This window comes from Salmo salar, chromosome 21 (genome assembly GCF_965601325.2).
Source record: "Salmo salar chromosome 21, fSalSal1, whole genome shotgun sequence".
NCBI classification, from domain to species: Eukaryota; Metazoa; Chordata; class Actinopteri; order Salmoniformes; family Salmonidae; genus Salmo; species Salmo salar.
In genome coordinates, this window is record NC_138311.1 from 47,145,763 (window position 1) to 47,151,762 (window position 6,000).

The window sequence follows — 6,000 nt, forward strand, 5'->3', positions numbered from 1 at the left end:
CTTAACTGCTGCTGAAATGTTATTGAAATAAATTTAAATTTCCAAAACTATGATGGAGAGGAAGCCACTTTTGGAAGACGTGTTAAAGTGAGTGCAGAGAGGGTTTTTTTGTGGGGGGAGAGACGACTGGAGTGGCTGCTAGTCACTTCATGTGTGACCTGAGAGAACCCTGAAAGGGTGAGGTGATTGTAAACAGGCAGGCAGGTGGACAATGGACAGGAACTGGACTTACCCCCTAACTATATCCTAACTATATCCCCTTGGCCTGAACAACCAGCAGTCTAACATGTGGCTCATTCAGTAGTGTATGTGATGTGTGCCTCTTTGACGGATTCAACACTGTTGTTTGGCAGCAAATCTATATCTCTTTCAAGTCTGACTTCTCAACACCTTAAAACCTCTTACATCTAGACGTTCCGCTAGCGGAACATCGCTCCAATATCCAATGATAGGACGTGGCGCGAAATACAAACTCCTCGAAAATCCAAAAACTTCAATTTTTCAAACATATGACTATTTTACACCATTTTAAAGACTTTCCTTTATCTAACCACACTGTCCGATTTCAAAAAGGCTTTACAACGAAAGCAAAACATTAGATTATGTCAGGAGAGTACCCAGCCAGAAATAATCAGACACCCATTTTTCAAGCTAGCATATAATGTCACAAAAACCAAAACCACAGCTAAATGCAGCACTAACCTTTGATGATCTTCATCAGATGACACTCCTAGGACATTATGTTATACAATACATGCATGTTTTGTTCAATCAAGTTCATATTTATATCAAAAACCAGCTTTTTACATTAGCATGTGACGTTCAGAACTAGCATTCCCACCGAACACTTCCGGTGAATTTACTAAATTACTCACGATAAACGTTCACAAAAAACATAACAATTATTTTAAGAATTATAGATACAGAACTCCTTTATGCAATGGCGGTGTCTGATTTTAAAATAGCTTTTCGGTGAAAGCACATTTTGCAATATTCTGAGTAGATAGCCCAGCCATCACAGGCTAGCTATTTTGACACCCACCAAGTTTGGTACTCACCAAACTCAGATTTACTATAAGAAAAATTGGATTACCTTTGCTGTTCTTCGTCAGAATGCACTCCCAGGACTTCTACTTCAACAACAAATGTTGGTTTGGTTCCAAAAAATCCATAGTTATATCCAAATAGCGGCGTTTTGTTCGTGCGTTCAAGACACTATCCGAAGGGTAACGAAGGGTGACGCGCCAGCGCGTTTCGTGACAAAAAATGTCAAAATATTCCATTACCGTACTTCGAAGCATGTCAAACTCTGTTTAAAATCAATTTTTATGCGATTTTTCTCGTAAAATAGCGATAATATTCCGACCGGGAGTCGTTGTTTTCGCTCAAAGACTGAAAATGTAAAATGGCCTCTTCACGTGCACGCACACCTGTCTCATTGTTCTCAGATCGACCACTTACCAAATGCGCTACTGTTTTTCAGCCAGAGACTGCAGAGTCATCATTCAACGTTCTGGCGCCTTCTGAGAGCCTATGGGAGCCTTAGAAAGTGTCACGTTACAGCAGAGATCCTCTGTTTTGGATAGAGATGACAAAGAAGGCCAAGAAATGGTCAGACAGGGTACTTCCTGTACAGAATCTTCTCAGGTTTTGGCCTGCCATTTGAGTTCTGTTATACTCACAGACACCATTCAAACAGTTTTAGAAACTTTGGCGTGTTTTCTATCCAAAACTACTAATTATATGCATATTCTAGTTTCTGGGCCGGAGTAATAACCAGATTAAATTGGGTACGTTTTTTATCCGGCCGTGAAAATACTGCCCCCTATCCATAACAAGTTAACGGTGAAGTGATCATTTTGTTGCATGAGGTGAACGTTCAATTAATATTCACAACTTTCAGTTCCCAGAAACAAAGTTAACATGTTAAATGAATAAGTGTGAATAAATTGGGGGTAATGTCTTGTGGACATTTTCTCTCTAACAGAGGGAACTATGATGACGTTGGACGTTTCCAGAAGATTTAGATTGATTTGCACGTTATCGATGTGTTAATTGGCCAATCAGCCAAAATAATCTGTGTTGTGAAATAAACTGACATTTCACTGATTTTCAGACTAATTAGCCAAACCAAATGAGCAATTTAATTCCCAATCTGACTGGCCTGAATCCTGTTTTATTGTATGCCAAGCCAGACCACATTAAAGAAAGTTGTTGATTGTTTCATAAAGTTGCAGATTCTTTCATTAGATATAAGGACTATGTTGACATCTGTCATGTACTGTATAACGCTGCCCATCTCACTCAAGGACAGTGGAGGCATTCACTTGACTGTGCGACTCACATGTCTCATTTCCTGTTTTGGGGTGCGAGGGGAGGTTCTGACCTTGACCTTTGCAGCCTGGGGTCACAAATGTTATTCTGCAATCATTAACAGTAAAACAGAAAACTTTCCTATTTACCCTGCGTTTGTACATATGACATACAGTACTCGTTGGTGGTACATGTTGGTTTACTATTCTGTGGTCAGATATATGACGCAGTGTACATTTACACACCCCGTGACATATACAACACATATAGTGTATAGGTGTATAGTATCAAGTGCGTCTGGGAGCCATTCATGTTCACTCTAGCCTTGTTCTACAGTTGTGGAAAATGAGAGATGAATACAGAGCTTTTATAGATACGCCCTCTCCACTGGGAATGACTCAGGTATGCACTGTCAGACTTGGTCTCCACTCCCAGTATTTCAGCAGTATTTCCCACAGAATGTCCACCTCTCCTTCCGTGGGTGTACCCAGTCCTGGACATGCCCTGTATAGCTGCCAGAGCTTGTTAGACAGAAAACAGTGTTCTTTGTGCACACACACACACACACACACACACACACACACACACACACACACACACACACACACACACACACACACACACACACACACACACACACACACACACACACACACACACACACACACACACACACACACACACACACACACACACACAGGGCCGGTGTTGGGAGATGTCAGGTGGTGTTAGTTCAGCACTGGTCCCACAGGGTCAGCTCGTGGGTAAGGTAATCTGCCACAGACCTGATTGCTCACTTCAGCTGTAAGTGCTAACCAGACGCTTCCTATTACAGAGCCAAATACCTCTGCCTCAGGCCCAGTGGGAGAGACAAGTCTGGCTAGGAGCTGCGATCCCACCCAGTAGAGTAGAACAAATGTGGGTAACACACTGGAACAATGTCATCCTGAAATACTTGAAAATCAGTAGTCATTTTACTGAAGTCAAGGGTTATGAAAACGTCAATGGCCATTTCGAAAGCGTCATTGGGTGCCTAGTATTCAAAACAATTGAATTTCACTTCACACAGAATTATGTGCAATGGAAACAAGAACAGAAATTCTGATGGGCCTGAAGACAAGGAAATGGGACATTTCAGTTATGTAAATAAATATATTCAAATTGCTGTCAGAACTATGAAATCACATTGGGTTATTTTGGGACAAATCACTGTTGTCCCCATGGACATGCCCCTGGGTGGTTGTAATTTGACAGTTGATTAAAAAACATGAGCTGGCGCACATGCAGAAAAATTAGTTTGTGTGGAGGTGCTGACTAACGGCGAAAAAATGATAAACTATCAAAAGAAAGAAAGTCGCACACTCCATATAGAAACTACGCTATTGTTATCATATAGAAACATAATTGAATATTGTACATCATATTAGCATCAGCATACATTATTGGTTAAACCTTAATGTATAATAAGCATCATCAACAGGGAGAACATATTAGGCTAATAAGCTGTAGAAAGAATATATCAATTTACAAGACTTGTTCATAAAATAAAGATTTGTTCATAAGAAGGGCCTGAGATCATGAACAAGTCTTATAAATGTATATATTATTTCTACAGCTTCCATTCCGAAATGGACCTGGGCTTTTCCAACCCGGACCAGATATGCATAAATAAAATGTTTAATGTAGAGACCCGTTCTGAACGGACCCGAGGACAACTAAACCAGTTCAGTATAGACCTGGTTGGATCCAGAGCTGGTCCGAGTGAGGGAAGCTGTAGAAATGACAACTGACCCGTAGCACTCACGTCCGTAGCCATGAAGTGCTTTGAAAGGTTGGTAATGGCTCACATCAACACCATTATCCCAGAAACCCTAGACCCACTCCAATTTGCATACCGCCCAAACAGATCCACAGATGATGCAATCTCTATTGCACTCCACACTGCCCTTTCCCACCTGGACAAAAGGAACACTTATGTGAGAATGCTATTCATTGACTACAGCTCAGCATTCAACACCCTAGTACTCTCAAAGCTCATCACTAAGCAAAGGATCCTGGGACTAAACACCTCCCTCTGCAACTGGATCCTGGACTTCCTGACAGGCCGCCCCCAGGTGGTGAGGGTAGGTAGCAACACATCTGCCACACTGATCCTCAACACTGGAGCTTGTACTCCCTGTTCACCCACGACTGCATGGCCAGGCACGACTCCAACACCATCATTAAGTTTGCAGACGACACAACAGTGGCAGGCCTGATCACCGACAACGATGAGACACCCTATAGGGAGGAGGTCAGAGACCTGGCTGGGTGGTACCAGAATAACAACCTATCCCTCAACGTAACCAAGACTAGGGAGATGATTGTGGACTACAGGAAAAGGAGGACCGAGCACGCCTCCATTCTCATTGACAGGGCTGCAGTGGAGCAGGTTGAGAGCTTCAAGTTCCTTGGTGTCCACATCAACAACAAACTAGAATGGTCCAAACACACCAAGACAGTCATGAAGAGAGCACGACAAAGCCTATTCCCCCTCAGGAAACTAAAAAGATTTGGCGTGGGTCCTGAGATCCTCAAAAGGTTCTACAGCAGCAACATCAAGAGCATCCTGACTGATTGCATCACTGCCTGGTACGTCAATTGCTCAGCCTCTGACCGCAAGGCACTACAGAGGATAGTGCATACGGCCCAGTACATCACTGGGGCTAAGCTGCCTGCCATCCAGGACCTCTACACGAGGCGGTGTCAGAGGAAGGCCCTAAAAATTGTCAAAGACCCCAGACACCCCAGTCATAGACTGTTCTCACTACTACCGCATGGCAAGCGGTACCGGAGTGCCAAGTCTAGGACAAAAATGCTTCTCAACAGTTTTTACCCCTAAGCCATAAGACTCCTGAACAGGTAATCAAATGGCTACCCGGACTATTTGCATTGTGTGCAAACCCCTCTTTTTACGCTGCTGCTACTCTCTGTTTATCACATATGCATAGTCACTTTAACTATACATTCATGTACATACTACCTCAATTGGGCCGACCAACCAGTGCTCCCGCACATTGGCTAACTGGGCTATCTGCGTTGTGTCTTGCCACCCGCCAACCCCTCTTTTATGCTACTGCTACTCTCTGTTCATCATATATGCATAGTCACTTTAACCATATCAACATGTACAGTGAGGAAAAAAGTATTTGATCCCCTGCTGATTTTGTACGTTTGCCCACTTACAAAGAAATTATCAGTCTATAATTGTAATGGTAGCTTTATATGAACAGTGAGAGACAGAATAACAACAAAAAAATCCAGAAAAACGCATGTCAAAAATGTTATAAAATGATTTCCATTTTAATGAGGGAAATAAGTGTTTGGAACCACCAAGACTCTTCCTGGAGTGGGCCGCCTGGCCAAACTGAGCAATCGGGGGAGAAGGGTCAGGGAGGTGACCAAGAACCCGATGGTCACTCTGACAGAGCTCTAGAGTTCCTCTGTGGAGATGGGAGAAACTTCCAGATGGACAACCATCTCTGCAGCACTCTACCAATCAGGCCTTTATAGTAGAGTGGCTAGACAGAAGCCACTCCTCAGTAAAGGGCACATAACAGCCCCCTTGGAGTTTGCCATAAGGCACCTAAAGGACTCTCAGACCATGAGAAACAAGATTCTCTGGTCTGATGAAACCAAGATTGAACT